We start from the raw sequence: 16,812 nt of genomic DNA, 5'->3' as shown, positions 1-16,812 counted from the left end.
TTGTGAGATAAAAAGTCGCAATTACCTCTTTTATTTTTTATTCAGTGGCGGAAACGGGCTTCCATACAAAAGAGGTGGAAAATGTGGACTGGATCAAACAAAAAGTTTTGATGGATTGGGTTGTCAAACAAACTGACAAAGTTATTTTTAATCAGAAATTTTGGAAAGGTTTTAACTCATACTTAACCAAATTGCATTTTAAAGCATCATAGGTGTACTCTTGACAAGACAGCTTTTCCAAAACATAGGCAGCAACATTTTTTTGTTGCTAAAATCAGAGACAGAATTGTATTTTTAACACAGAGGACAGATTGCATTGTGATGGGGAAAAAATGCATTCAAAAGGGGAGAATGAGCCAAGAGAAATGTTGAATATAAATATATCTATTTCAAAACTGAGAAGTATTGACAAAAATAGTTTAAAATGGGTTCTTTTTGCTCAATATTTGATTGTGTTATGTATTTTATCTTCATTAAAGTTAGCTGCTTCTGCATTTCATGTTTGTATGGTTTGTACTGTCAAAATAAGAGTTGTTGGATATGCAGAGGTATATTAGTCTTTTATGGGTTCCTATGATAGTTAGGATGTAGACATTACCCTTGTTCTGTGGAAAGTCGTTCTTGTGAATCTCATTAGGTTTTGGAACAGAGCTCTTGAGTAGCAAGCATCATGTCACCTCAGTGACTCACGTCTTGACAGGTACTGACCCATGTGAAGTGACTAAGACTGTGTATGAGTGGTTTAACAGATACACACTCTCAGGTGAAGTGTGTAGAGGTTTGTGTTGCAGTGGGAGGGGTTGCAGGGATGAGTGCAGCATTTATGGTTTTTCTGAGTCAACATCACAGTTTAAAGTGCTAATACCGAATTGAATGAGTGTCATTTTCTGCAGAGGTGCATTTTTTTGTTGCTAAAATCAGAGACAGAATTGTATTTTTAACACAGAGGACAGATTGCATTGTGATGGGGAAAAAATGCATTCAAAAGGGGAGAATGAGCCAAGAGAAATGTTGAATATAAATATATCTATTTCAAAACTGAGAAGTATTGACAAAAATAGTTTAAAATGGGTTCTTTTTGCTCAATATTTGATTGTGTTATGTATTTTATCTTCATTAAAGTTAGCTGCTTCTGCATTTCATGTTTGTATGGTTTGTACTGTCAAAATAAGAGTTGTTGGATATGCAGAGGTATATTAGTCTTTTATGGGTTCCTATGATAGTTAGGATGTAGACATTACCCTTGTTCTGTGGAAAGTCGTTCTTGTGAATCTCATTAGGTTTTGTAACAGAGCTCTTGAGTAGCAAGCATCATGTCACCTCAGTGACTCACGTCTGACAGGTACTGACCCATGTGAAGTGACTAAGACTGTGTATGAGTGGTTTAACAGATACACACTCTCAGGTGAAGTGTGTAGAGGTTTGTGTTGCAGTGGGAGGGGTTGCAGGGATGAGTGCAGCATTTATGGTTTTTCTGAGTCAACATCACAGTTTAAAGTGCTAATACCGAATTGAATGAGTGTCATTTTCTGCAGAGGTGCCATGAATGATGATTTAATTGCTTAAGCAACTGAATTATTTCTTTTTGAATGCTAACAGGACGGAAGTGAATGCTAATCTTCATCTTCATCAGCAAAGTTTTGTACTTTTTACTTTTACTTTCAAGTGTTTGTGTAGGTTTTTCTGTCTCTCTCTCAATCTTTTACACTTTACCACCTGTTGGACTGGGATTCCTCTCCCAAAGTCTTTCTCTAAAATCACAGGCTCTTTTTTTCTCCTTGCCCTACATTGCGAGTGATGTAATTGAATCATAAAAAAACACTGTAATATACAGTAAAACTGTTGACTACAGATATGACGAAACAATGATTTTGATTTCAACATATGGACGTATATAAGTTTGAGAGCAAAGAAAGGCTGACTCTCATGGGAAATGAATGCTAATCTTCATCTTCATCAGCAAAGTTTTGTACTTTTTACTTTTACTTTCAAGTGTTTGTGTAGGTTTTTCTGTCTCTCTCTCAATCTTTTACACTTTACCACCTGTTGGACTGGGATTCCTCTCCCAAAGTCTTTCTCTAAAATCACAGGCTCTTTTTTTCTCCTTGCCCTACATTGCGAATGATGTAATTGAATCATAAAAAAACACTGTAATATACAGTAAAACTATTGACTACAGATATGACGAAACAATGATTTTGATTTCAACATATGGACGTATATAAGTTTGAGAGCAAAGAAAGGCTGACTCGACTTCATGGGAAAGGGTGGTTACTTTTGAACACTTTTGGCATGATTTACGGTTTCCATGGAAACATCGGCTTCTCTGATTGGTGGTTTGGAATTTGAAAACATACTTTGCTTGCTTTATGCTGCATCTATGAAAAGTGTGTGTAACATGACAACAAATCAAAAATTGCTCATTGAACATTCAAATATAAATTTTTGAAAAGTTAAACAGAATTCTAATGTTGAATTAGATTGAAAATTTAACTCTTATGTATGATTTTATGGACATCTTTGTTTATTTTGGTATGACAAGCTATTTTTGGTTCTGCATTGGGTAACAGTTTGATGTTCAATGTAAAATCTGGTTAATGAAGCAGAACCAGTTCAGAACCACTGATTCAAATTTATGCTGTTTAATGAAATCTTAGGTTACATAGCCATAGTGTGCAGTTGAACTAAAATATCAAGTTAATAAGACATCAATTTGGTAGATTTAATCATTGAAATTGAATCACTTCAAACAATAAATATAAAAATGCAGCATTAAATATAAAGACAGAACATTAAGCCGAGTTGTAATGGCCACCTAAGATAATAATTAATATGTTGCTGAAGTACGAGGTCAGATTACTGTAAATAGGAGATGGGGAATCGATATATGAGTGCAGAGTGTCTGTATTGTAACCAGGGAGGTAAGAGATGAGAACAAGCTTCCACCATGCTTTTAAGGAGACATCCTGAGAAGATATCATGCTACACTCCATGTTATTTTTTGTGGGATATGGATATACAGCATGCACGATATGCTCACCGAAACCATGAATCATTCAGACCCCCAATCAAACAAAAGAGATTTGTGAGAAAAGCATGAAAGAAGACAGAAAAATTGTGCTTGGAGGCATTCAAAACATGTACTAACAGAACGTCAATGCTTTGTTTTTTGACTTTGCACCAATCCGAATCCGGTGCGAGGAATTCCGGCCTGTGTGGGAGTGTGTTTGATTGGTGTGAGCAGTACCAACTTGTATTTGGCCTACTAGGGTTTGGTCTGAAACAGGTTGAAATCTAGAGGGAATGGATTTTGGGTTGAGTAACTTGGCGGGATGTGTTTGCTGATAACGTTGTTCGCTGTGTTTGTGACTGTTGGGTAATGCACGTTTGGAATAACTGAACTGAATGTCTTGCCACAAGCCATGATCTTGCAAAATCAGGAAAAAAAGTCTGTTTATCAGGTGTTTATTGTTTTATTTACGTGGCAAATATGCTTTTCTCACACACACCCACATCCTTTAAAGGCTGCAGCAGCACACACTTACACTCTCATTATTATCTCTGACCTGTTTCCTCTCAAAGTCTGTCAGCTCACACCTTAGTTTGCTGCCTGGAGAGAGTGAATGTGTGTGTGTGTGTGTGTGTGTGTCTCTTGCCCAATTTGGTCATTTTAATATGCGTCATTGCCTCATTTACAATCGCAGGGGGGCGGTAAAGGCAGTCTATGATGCTCTCATGTGTCCCTGGTCACACTTGCCAAGGTGTTCACGAGCCCATCATGTGTTTGTCTTTTCACTCTATAAACCTCAGTTGAAACCACCTGCAGCTCAACGCCTTGAGTAATCCAGCAGCCACATGCTTCGTGCAAAAAACACACTGATTACTGATCAGAATCAGATTCGTATCTTCTGTCAGCACTGATTAATGATCAGATTCAAACTTATCATAATTTTTTCCAAACACGCATTGCTATATTTTAATGTGAAACACTAAAGGAGACATTTTGAAGAATGTTAACGCTGCACTTTTATCATAGAAAATCCTTAATGTTTCATAAAACGTATCATAAAAGAAAGTCATATGACTCTACACATGAAGTCTTATAAAGCCAAATGATAACACTTTGCAAAAAAGCAAACATTATTGTGTGCATTGGGTAAGTAAGGTATAATGCACGGCTAGCTGTGCATTAAATGATTTTAATGCACGATGGGGAGGCCAAGTGGTTGCCTCCATGAAGTGCATTAAAATCGTTTAATGCACAGCTATCCATGCATTATCCAGCTTATACCATGGTCCTTTGCCAGCAAGTTAAAGCTGTTAATTATGTTTTCTGCACAATATTTGACCGGACGGTAAAAATGACGGTTATTTTCGTCAGTTACAGCTCGTTAGCACTAGCATTCTGCCCGCTTCAAATCAGACACAGAGATGAAATAGTGAGGTAAGATCTCATTTATTTGAATGAATTATAGCATTTATTTGAATTAATTATCGAATTCATTATCTCTCTACAAACAATGAAGCTGTGTTTAGTTACTTCAAAAGCAGCGATTTTACCACCTCGTTGCTGAGGAATATCATGTAGCGATCTAGTATCTAGGCTGTTTTATTAATAAAAGTCGAGGGGCAGCGTGACAAGTTTCTGTGTGTGCGCAACTCAATCTGCGATCTATGACCTCCGACCTCTCTCTCTCTGTGTTTGTGTGTGTGTGTGCCTGTTTGTGTGCGAATGATGTGTGTGGATTTGTGTGCATCAATTAAAGCAGCGCATTAATATAGAATGGTGATTAAACTGACTTGGAACAACTACCTGTGCATTAAACGGGTTTAATGCATACCTGCCAGCCAATCAGAATTGAGTATTCACTATTCATATTATTGATTTACAAATATTATTACTGTTCATTGTGTTCACTGTTCATTCACAATCCACCTTTAACGTTAAAAACTAATTAATATATCATATATATTGCTCTTTTGTTAGTTTTGGCTGCTTTTTTGTCCTCATTTGTAAGTCGCTTTGTATAAAAGCGTCTGCTAAATGACTAAATGTAAATGTAAATATCAATTATTCAATTATCTGGAAAGAAAGAAGAAAGAAAGTAATTTAGAATGACACAGGAGTGAGTAAATTGTGACATTTAGGTTTCATTTTTGTGTGACTGTTCCTTTAAAGATTCAGTTAAGGACAAAGGTTTTTAGTTATCTGTATCTCCACTGGCCAGAGGCATCTGTAACACTATCATGTAAGCATAGAGACAGCGATATGACACATTCATTTACAATACGGCATAAACAAGAAGCTAAAATAAGATAAGGGCAACAGAAAATAACAAGCATCTGGAAGGTAGATGACTCATTGTTCTGAGAACAACAAAAAAAGGTAGTAAAATATTATTAGAAAAGGTTGATAGTAAAGGTTCAGGACACACAATGTGAGCAACAATAGAGCAATAAGAGCTAATTGTTATTTTTTGCACCTAAGGACTGTAATACACAATAGGTCAAGATATCCAATGCTAAGGCGTTGACTTTCAGTAATAACCGAGATCTCTGTGCCACAGGTAAAGTAAAGTCCCAGAGAGAGAGAAGCCCCTCCACTCAACAGCCGGCAAATGGGAGGTCAGAACAGGATCCTTGTATCTTGTAACGCTTGAGCGCTAGTCATATGCCTTCGCCATAGTGACTCATAAAGTTGAAAAGAACCGTGACTAATATGACTCAAAGTGTAAACATAATGGACAAACCAAAGAGCATTGAAAATCTCCCTTCTGTTTAGACAAGGAGCGGCAAGGACCCAGTGACAGTTGTGTTGGCAGAGGGGAATCAACTGACCTACTTTCATGATGACGGGGTCTTGATGGAGCTGTAGCATAAATAAACGAATGTATTGAGTTTAAATTGTAATTTGTAAATTGTAAGTATTGAGTTGGATTGTAATCAAACAACATAATTTTGAAGTTTGGACTGTTTATATGAATTTCAGTTTTTTTGTATTGTGTATTGTCCTGTATTGTGTGTAACATTTCCAACTAGGGGCCAGTGTTACTAAACAGGGCAAATTAGCGTGAGAGCGCAATTCCAAACAGCGGCGATGGCCGTGGAAATTTCTGCGGGTGATTTACTAACAACGGCCAAAATTAAAGAAAACAGACGCATTCCATTTACATATCGACCAACGCAAATTAGCGTAGTCGCAAATAAAGAAGCCACAGTACGCTGAAAAGAACCGGAGGCCAAAAAATAAAGGGTTGCAAGAAGTTTTGATAGACCTGGTTTTGCGTGACTGCTAGTTGAAGGTTCCAAGTCGTCTTTTATTTCCTGAAGCAAATTAAAAATAACATGGCTTGGCAAACGTTATGTTCGGATAATGTGTTCTTTTGGCATTCCAAATAATGCCAACAAAACAAAATTAATATGTGTGGAAAAATCCTCTCCCTTCTGCCACATGCTCTCATGCTCACATGTTCTCTGCGGTGCCTCCTCCTAGCAACAACAATTACAGCCATTTCAAGCGCAAAATAGTTTAAGACATGCTTTTTTGGGCGTCAAATCATGGCGCAAATACCAGTAATTTGACGAGCGCAGACATTAGTAAATTGCGTTACGTGAGTCATTTAAATAATCTCCTCCCATAAATTTTGCGTCTGAAAGGGAAACTCCTACAAATGAGTATTCAGTAAGGTTCTTCACTTTTCTTCACAGCGCTTCTTTAGTAAATCCTGACAGTACTATTTTAACGCCAAAAGAAGGTTTGCACTGGCACAAGCTGTTAGTAAAACTGGACCTAGATTTTTACATGTTCTGAAAAAAGTGATAAGGTTTACTAGGGTATCCTAGGTGGTTGCCATGTCTTTGCCAGTTGCCAGGTTGTTGCTATGCAGTTGTGAGAGTGTTCTGGGTGGTTGCCATGTCTTTGCTCAGTTGCCAGGTTGTTGCTGTGCAGTTGTTAGGGTGTTCTGGGTGTTGCCAGGATGTTGCTTTGCAGTTGCTAGGGTGTTCTGGGTGGTTTCCATGTCTTTGCCAGTTGCCAGGTCGTTGCTATGCAGTTGCTAGGGTGTTCTGGGTGGTTGCCATTTTTTTTGTTCAGTTGCTAGTTCGTTGCTATGCATTTGCTAGGGTGTTCTGGGTGGTTGCCATGTCTTTGCCAGTTGCCAGTTGCCAGATCATTGCTATGCAGTTGCTAGGGAGTTCTGGGTGGTTGCCATGTCTTTGCTCAGTTGTCAGGTTGTTGCTATGCAGTTGCTATGGTGTTTTGGGTGGCCAGGTTGTTGATATGCAGTTCCTATGGTGTTTTGTGTGGCCAGGTTGTTGTTATGCAGTTCTGGGTGGTTGCCAGGCCATTGTTATGAAGTGGCTAAAATGTTCTGGGTGGTTGCCCGGGTGTTGCTATGCAGCTACTTGATTGATCTGAGTGTTTTCTAGGACATTACAGTGCAGTTGCTAGGGTGTTTTTGGTTTTCCAGACTGTTGCTATGCAGTTGCTAATGTCTTCTTAGTGGTTGATGTGCATGTAATTTACAGTTTTTATCACCTGCAAGATTAAATCCTATTTGAGCACCTTTCCTCAACATGAGTTATGGTCTAAAGATGAATGGCCCGCTGAAGGTTATCTGTTTGTATAAATCCCTGCACACTGATGTGTACTTACTACTTACTGTAATGTACGTGTGTAAAATGACTACACTCAGCAGCACTATATAATGCTGCAGGGAGAGGTGTATCAGGATGTGGCTCAGAGCTTCTCAGATTTAGTTTGCAACACAAGTAGTGTGACACAGTTCCAATTTTACCAGAAAAAAACTAGTTTTACACACACACACAGCCGTACACATGCAGCACAGCATTCGCTTGTGTTTTTCACCCACTTCCTGTCAGCAAAGAGAGTACTTCCTGTTTTTATGTGGCTCCTGCGGTTACACGTTAATTCTGGATGCATTTTGTTTTACTATATGTGACCTCTGTCTGGCATAGATCAACACTGTTTATCAGCTGTAAACAAAGAACTGATGGACAGACTCATCAGTTTTACCTGCAGGAAACTCAAGGAGCTCAAATCTGAGAATACAGCCATTTACTAAATGTAACTTAAAGGGGTCATATGATACGATTTCAAGTTTTCCTTTCTCTTTGGAGTGTTACAAGCTGATTGTGCATAGATAAGATCCCTGAAGTTGCAAAGACTAAAGTCTCAAAACCAAAGAGATATTAAGGAGGGGGCTTTGTAGAAAACGAAGCGTTTGAGAGAGGCGGGGCATAGAGGACCTACAATAATGTACAGTATTTGAAAAATAATGTGTTTTTTGAACATTACAGCATGTCAACATATTCTGTTACACCAAATACACCAAATAATGATCTTTAAAAAAGCATCATATGACCCCTTTAAATGTAATTTTAATGTTGTACTAAATTTTAAAGTATATGTTAATATAACTAGATTTTTAAATCTAAATACGTGCTTAAAGTCTAAATAAAATGCTATTTTGCTATATGGGACATATTTTGCATTCAAGCCCCAGGCGAAAAACAAGTGCACTTCCATAATGTACTTAAAATGCTCTATTTTCACGCACTAATTTTGTACTTAATATACTAAAAATGATTCTTTAGTACTTCTTAAGAACATCCACATCTTGAATATGAACTAAAATGTGCTTTCAACATCTTTCATACATTAGTACACTCAAGTGTACTACAAGTGGTAACTAAATAAATTTTTAATACAGAGTATGTTAAAAGCACATTTCAGTTCATATTCATGGTGTCTTAAAATTACACAGCTGAGTACACTGAAATGTTCTTGAGATTATTTTAAGAAGTACTAAAGAATAATGTTTAGTATATTAAGTACAAAATTAGTATGTGAAAATAGTGGAAGTGCAATTTTTCACCTGTTAATAAGATGGGTTTTCCCTAGCGAAAAATACATATACTAAAATGTTTTTGAAATACTAAGAGAAAAAAAAATTTCATGCTAAGTATACTACAAATACATTTATATTTATGTACTTAATAAAAAATTATCTCTGCAAATATGCTAAACTAGTATACTTAAAGTCTGCTAAATTGGAACAACTAATTTTGTACTTAATGCGTGCAGAAGTAGTGCCGAAGTACACTGAAGTATATTTGATTGTGTTAAAGTGGAACTATTGCAAGTATAGCCTACTTCAGGTACACTTTAAAAATCTTGCATTTAAAGACCGATATTATTCAAAGATCATATCATCAATAGTGACATTAAAACACATTTTAGGCTTAATATTAAGAAATGTGCATTGTGCACAAGTAGTACTCCAAGTAAAGCTTAATTCTAACTTTTATATCAGTAAATACGTCAGTAAATATTTTAATAGATGTTAACAATACTTAGTATGAAATAAATGTATTTTAAATATATAACTTTTTTTTACTAGGGTTGTCTTGCATTTATTATGCCATTTTCACATGAACTTCTTAACCTTTGGTTTCATTTTTGCTGTGAAGTGTCCTGTACAGATGTAAGGGAAAATACAGGGTTATGAAGAAAGCGTAGGAGGAACAATGGCTCGAAAAAGGACACCCATCCTCCTCTGCTCGACTTGGGAGGGGTAAAGTATACTTAAGTTACCCATTACGGCATTAGTCACGGTAAAAGCACAGTATTTTACCACTTGTAGTGGCGGAAATGCTTGTGTGAGAAAGTTACAGTATGATTGGCATTTTAAATGGAGTAAATTCATTAGCAAGAGCCATTTTTTCTGCCATATTTAATGCACATACCCTAAGACCCCTCACAGCTTTTCACACCATAGATCTATTCACAGAAACTCTCTTTCATCTCGGCGGCATCTCTGTCTCAATTCACACATAGCTGAGACAGAAATAGCAACCATCCCTAAAATGGCATTTGGTGTGAAGACAAGACTCATGACAACTCTCCTTTGATCATACTGCATTTTACAGAAGAACAATAAGTACTTGTACTTAACATTTCATGCTCTCCATCTTTCTTTCAGGAAGTCAATTTGTCCTCCTGCACTGCTCTGGCAAGAAAAAGCCATCTGAAGGCATGAATGTAAATAGAGCATAGGTCTGTGGTTTATGGGAGAGAGAACCTACGCAATAAAAAACAAAGGGCCTACGTGTTACAGCAAAAGCCTACACTAAAGGGAAATCGCACACTTTTACGCAGTGGTGTTTATTTGTGTTGCCATTGTGGGCCGCTCTCTATTGCCGCACCACTGAACTACAGGCCTGAGAGGAAGTTTCCAGTGCGGTTATCATGACGAGGGTCTTGGAGTCCAGGAAGTTCATGCAGGAAGTTTTAAACACTTTTTCATATATGTTCTATTATATATTTTGGAGTGTTTTGGGGGTTTAATTTTGCAATAGTAACTATATTTATTTACTTATACTTAGGGTATTATAAGCAAGACAAGTATTGAAATTTGGTGTGAAACTCACTGACAATCAGACAATAAAATGTTGAAAACATTCCAAACTTATTTTGAGTTTATATCGCAGTTCTGACTTTATTGCAATTGCGAGTTTATATCTAGGAATTCTGACTTGTTTCACAGAATTGAGAGACATAAACTCGCAATTGCGAGTTATAAAAGTCCAATTCTGAGGGAAATAGTAATTTCTTACAATTGCGTATTATAAGTCAGAATTGAGAGATATGAATTGTGAGCTTTTATCTCAATTCTGACTTTATTTCTCAGAATTGCCAGTTCATATCATGCAATTCTGACTTCATAACACCCAACTGCGACTTAATAACTCGCAATTCTGACGTTTCTGATGTAATTCTGATGTAAACTTGCACTTGCGAGAAAAAAGTCAGAATTGTGAGATAAAAAGTCGCAATTACCTTTTGTATTTTTTACTCAGTGGCAGAAATGGGCTTCCATGTGTTGGTGAGTTTTGCATGTGTTTGCAGTTATTGTGCAGTGTGTCATTGTGTTTGCGGCCTGCTCGCGGCATATGTGATGGTGATCAGAGCTGCTTCTTTAAAGGGTCACTCCTGAAGCACTCATGCTTGACTTTCCCTTCTGTCTCCATCACTCTCACTCTCTCCTGTTTATCTCAACAGTGCTAAGAGAAATGACATCCGACAGGGACGCAGACAAACATTTGTCCAGATGAGCTGCAGTAACAGGATTGTGTTTGGACAGGAGCTTCTCTCTGTAGGGAACAAGGTGACAGTTGATCAGCTCAAGCACACTTAATGTGACGCAAACTAAGATCTGGGGATGTAAATGTTATTCAGTGTTATTGGCCAAACCATGCGTGCCCACAAAGGTTGACAGTGTCTCAGATCCTCCCTCTGTAGTGATGACGTCTAATTCTAAACCACACCATGTTATTTTGAGACAGGTATATTAGACGCATGTTGGCAGCGTTTCATAACTTGTTTACTGAGACGCTCTCATCGCATCTCCCCGATAGATTTTACTTGTGTATTTATAGACTGGACACAAGAACCACATGAGGGAGCAATCAGTCAAAACTGTTTACTCAAAATTTCAAGTTAAGTGCAGTTAGAATGCGTGTGTTGTAAAGCAAAGATCTAGCGTTCTAATCTACAGTATTCATTTTGGTCTTGATTTATGTAACATTAATTTCTATCTGTAATTTCTTGATATGTTAATGTGAGGTTCATGTATTGTTGAAATAGGGATTACCTTCATCTGAAACTAGTCAAGAAATCTTTTTTCATATCTTTTTCTGACAGTTAACCTGCACCACTTGTTGTAACCATAGAAAAATAACCTTAATGGTTTTAAATTTCCTTTATGAAAAATATAATTTCTTTTTTTTTTTTCAAGACCCTGATATTGTTGACATAATATCATTTGATTCGTCCTATTATTGTTGAAATGGTGTCTGACCTCAATGCAGATTCTCTGAAGTGAAACGCTGGAGGATTCTAAGAATGAACCACATGCAGAACTTTCTTTGCGGTTCTGATGATTCATCCACCCAACCGTGAGTTCACATCGATGACTAGACTGCAGCTCTGACCAAATTCAACTGGTATTTCGGTACTGTACATGCACACGCTTTTAAACAGTCAAACAATTTTCAACAACCTATCTCAAATGTGTTTATGATTTATATAGGCTCAAACAAAACCACATTCGTGCTCATTTTAACAGAAAGGAAAACATTGGGCAACAACAACATTTAGCTTTAGATGTCACTAAACACCCAATTCAGGGGGGTTAAAAGATAAGAAAAGATGGCATCAGCTATAAGGCTTTTGATTCATGCGATCTGGGTACTTCATCAAGGTGAACTCTTTGTTCAGAAAGACGAATTGTCTTTTAGGTACACTAGATAAAGGCTGCACTTTATTCTTTATAAAGGAGTTCAGACCTCAGATAAGGCATCCGTCTGGCTCTCGTCTCCTTTCCTTTGGTCTTTTAAAAAAGGAGGCTCCTTGTCTTTGCTCTTTGGTTGTTTCTTTAAGGAGTTCCTCACCTTCTGACCCCAGACCTGAGAGACATGCTCCAGTATACACTTCTCCAACAGGGGGAGGTCAAAACTTAGAAAGTGGCAAATGCACTCCTATGCAGAGATGGGGATTTTTTTTTCTTTCTTTTTACAGTTATAGAAATGATAGAATCAGTGGAAAGAGATCAACTGATTTCTCTAGTTTGTATTTAAATTTAGAAGTGGTAGTGAGAGTGATTGGTTACCAAGTGATTTATAATTAGGGTTCCTGCAACACCAGTTGGTTAAGTTGTTTAATGACAAAAAGTGTACTGCAGGTATTTTATTGTTACTCTAATATGCTGTAAAAATGTTTAATCAGGTAACTTGAAAATGAGTTTTAATTAAAGTCCAGTATATAATTGAATATATTTAAATCAATGTGACTAAATTAGGTTATGTCAGCAAATACTGGTCATATCAGGTTGAAATAAATCTTTGAAGGCACCAACTGAAACTCCTTTTCTCCTTTTTTGTTCTCCAATTAATTAATTTATTTTTTACATAAACCTATTTTCTATTGCTACTGTCCACTACTGAATAAATATGACTTAAATGTCAATTAAATATTATTTAAAAATATGTTTTATATATTTAAACAAATATTATTATTTTTTATTTTATTTGTTTGTTTGTTTGTTTATTTATTTGTTTGTTTTAAATTTACCCTCGACCACATCCACCATCATGGTCAGATGCTTTTGCTAAGCTTGTCATGCTGCATTTTGGGTTTGCTTAAAATTGTATTTAAAATTTTAAAAAATAATAATTTTGGTACCCGTTGTTATCTTCAAAATAAAATTAAAATGTGTAGGTAAATAACAGTGAGATTATATTTTAGCACTGCTCAACAGAAATTTGCAGAAATTTCAAAACTGGCCCATGCTGGATTGGTGCCGGTCTAGCTAGTTGGCTATGATAGCCGTGCTGTTCACCAGTTGGTGAAGTTGGTCAACCAGCATTGTCTGTGAGATGACAGACTGGTTGGCCAAAGGAAGTCATACTGGATACAGCTAGTTATGAAGCCGGTTGGGGACCAGCATGTAAAACATAACATATGTTGTTGTTTTTAAGACACTTTCTCTGTCTGCAAGTTGTCCAGTTTTTAGCTCTTCTTAATTTCATTTAATGTTGAGCGTGCAGATTACGCCTCCTGCTAATAGCCATGTAAAGACATCAGCATCTGCTGCCTCTGTTCCAGGACCAGTGTCGAGTTACGTGCAAATGGATCCTCATTACTGCACAAAGAGGGTTCAGTGAACTTCAGATTCCTGACGTATCTCAGCTGGCAGTTGGGTGATAATCTGTAAACTGTTTGCAAACCCTGATTCAGGACCACACTGATTACATCTAGACTCAGATAAGACGAATCGTTCGTTTCGAGTTTGCAACGGAGCTTGAATCTTGCTGAACTCATGTAATATGAAAACATTCATTTGTTCTCTCTTATTGTAAACCCCAAAATCATTCAATTATTCCATTCTCGTCTTTCCAAACTTGTATGATGTTATATACTTCTTTTTTTTTTTTTTTTTTTTTTTTTTTACAGTTTCTGTCCCTATTTACGTTGAGTGAATGGAAAAGTGCAGCCTGGACATCCTATAGAATAAGGCGACATGGAAGTGAGTTTCTTTTTTGTGAACTATCCTTTTAAGAAGGATTTGCATAATAAGTGCTTTAGCCAAACCTTGCACAGCAAACTCATGATCTCAAATGGGTTCATGTGGGCTAACTGGTTTATAGTATAAAGTTCAGTTTGATGTTCTGTAAATAAAATGTCTTTTGCAGCCGGTCATTAAGTGAATGATCTGTTTTCATCCGCAGACGTGACCATTTGCATTTCCATATGTAAAAATCTTTTAAAAAAGAACGTTCTGTAATTATGCCTTTTACTCGCCACCAATTCAGACGAACTATAAATCACGGCAAACACAACTGCGTCTGAGGAATGTGAAACGGTTTGCCCCACTGCAGACACAGACAGATACACAGATGCTAGAACACACACACACTCTCTCCTCTTACACGCTCACGTACTCCGGCATATATATACTGTCCTTTTGTCTCGTTTCACGTCCCTCAGCTGTCCACTGTCACTCACCCCATTTCATGCTGCTGTCACAGGACATTTTCCCACAAATCTCCCACGCACATGTTCCCTCTGACAGTTCACACACGTGCCAGAAACACACACAGCACACACATTCAACTCTGACGGGTCCGAAGTCGACATAAAATCAAAATTGACCCTTTGACTATTTACTACACATTTCTGGTCTGACTGTGAATGATTCATTGGCGAATAAATTCCAAATGATTTTTTTGTCTTCATAATCTCACTCTGCCTCTGAATTGACTCTCCTCTTTCGTTGACGTCACCTATTGTTAACCAATAGCCAATAACTATTTTATATTTTAGAAAAGTCTTAGTCTGGTGAGAAAAAGCCTGCTTTGTAGGATCCAATAAGTTTCTGAGGAATAAATTCAAGTCCCATCCAAATTTTTTCCCATTAAATATTTTATTTTACTCAGAAAAACTAACATCATATTACAGAAGTACAATGAATTGTATACAGGGGTATCACTGTGGCTCTCAAGAACAGCATTTGCAAGACATTTTTACTTTTAAAAGCAGGGGAAGTTTGACAAAACTACATGTTCTAAAATTACAAACAGCATATGTTGATTTGCTTATGATTTGTTTAAAATAATATGATTTTAATTGAATTTTTTCAAACTGGGAATACAAAGCCAGAAGAAACGAGAACACATTTTTTTGAATATTCAAATTGAAAATTAAATTGAATGAACATGTGCTGTGACATCAGACATTCTGAATCTGTATGAAATTACATTTATATTTCCATTTGTGAAATCACATTGAAAATAATTTTTAATCAATACTTTTGTCTTGTTTTTCACTAACATAGTCTAAATACTAATGGTATTAGACTATTTTAGTGGAAAACAAGACAAACAAGGCAAATTTACATGAGAATCAAAGCTATTATGAAAAATGTCTTGAATTAACTTTGTTTTTCTTTTCCCATTGGCAAATTATTAAGTGTAATATTATATTAAAAAACTATTTGCCAGTGGGGTAAGAGAAATGCAGTGCATGAATTTAGACAAATTAGTGTTTTTTTATTACCTGAAAACCAAATTTCCTGCAACACGCTTGAGCATTCGAGGAACTATCTGAACATCAAGATAATTTTATCTGACCAAATTAAAACGCATATCCAGAGAGAATGTGCTGGTGTCACATGAGGATTCGTTCTGACTAACCTCTATGATAGGGTTCTGTCTGTGTGCCACATGGTGAATACAGAGAAATCCAACTTCTCAGAAGGAACTCCCTGGAATGGACCAGAGTGCATATAATGCAGTGCCAAGACTTACTACTATCTTTGTATTCCTGCGTTTTTATCAAGTTGGCATTCATACAGTGACCTGAACAATCCAATTCACTTCACACACACATTCACTCATTCGAACTCTCGTTTGTCCTCTTCACAGAAAGTCATCTGGCCTTGAAATCATAGTGATACGTCAGCCACCAAACAAACACCCATATGCACACATGCATATCAATCAGCAGGGAATGTAAACCAAGCTTTGCTGAGTACTGTAATCATGTTCTACTGAACTTTGTCCCAGTATTTGGAAGGACTTCTTGGTCCCTTTAATTCAGTGACATGTGTACCCCATGCATACTTGGAAAGATGTTGATTTTGCTTGGGAAAACCCTTTAAATCAGAAATATAAAATAAGTAATCAAGAGTTTTCTGATATGCATAATTTCTCTCAATAATACTTTTTTCTTTCACTAAAAAGACCTAAAGCTATTAAATATGCCATACTGCAGCTGTAACCGTACTTGAGGCAAAACTGAGTCAAAAACCTACAATCTGCTCCCCAACATCTTTATTTTGCAATGCCATCATCTTAATTTGAATACATTTCCACGAAATAATCCCCTGTAGGCAGATTTCTGTGTATCTTGTCACATTCCTGTGTGTTGAGGAGCTTATCATGTTCTTCTGATCTCTGTAGCTGTAGGAACAAGCTGAAGAAGTTGAGAAATACATGCTGGCGGTTATTCTGAAAATGTCTGTTTCCCACCGGAATTAAACTTATACAGGTGAATCTCGTGCGATAAGAAATTATAAAGAAATCGTAAGCTTTACTTTACAAGTGTCATGACAATTAAGCACATTTCAGCCCCAATTCCCATTACTTTAAAGGGTTAGTTCACCCAAAAATGAAAATTCTGTCATTAATTACTCACCCTCATGTCGTTCTAAACCCGTAAGACCTCCGTTC

The 16,812-nt window shown here is 36.8% G+C and overlaps 1 long non-coding RNA gene across 1 annotated transcript in view; it reads left to right on the top strand.

Annotated features, from left to right (window-relative positions):
- Positions 1–13,159: 13,159 nt before the first annotated feature.
- The window catches only part of LOC107729762 (uncharacterized), an 8,837-nt gene continuing 5,184 nt past the window's right edge, over positions 13,160–16,812 (top strand). Inside the window, exons 1-2 of the long non-coding RNA XR_001638616.1 lie at positions 13,160–14,108; positions 16,543–16,630. This is a non-coding gene — a long non-coding RNA (uncharacterized LOC107729762). The remainder of the gene's footprint in view (positions 14,109–16,542; positions 16,631–16,812) is intronic.

This window comes from Sinocyclocheilus rhinocerous, unplaced genomic scaffold (genome assembly GCF_001515625.1).
Source record: "Sinocyclocheilus rhinocerous isolate Xijiao unplaced genomic scaffold, SAMN03320098_v1.1 scaffold218, whole genome shotgun sequence".
Lineage (NCBI taxonomy): Eukaryota > Metazoa > Chordata > Actinopteri > Cypriniformes > Cyprinidae > Sinocyclocheilus > Sinocyclocheilus rhinocerous.
This window is presented reverse-complemented; position numbering and strand designations above follow the sequence as displayed.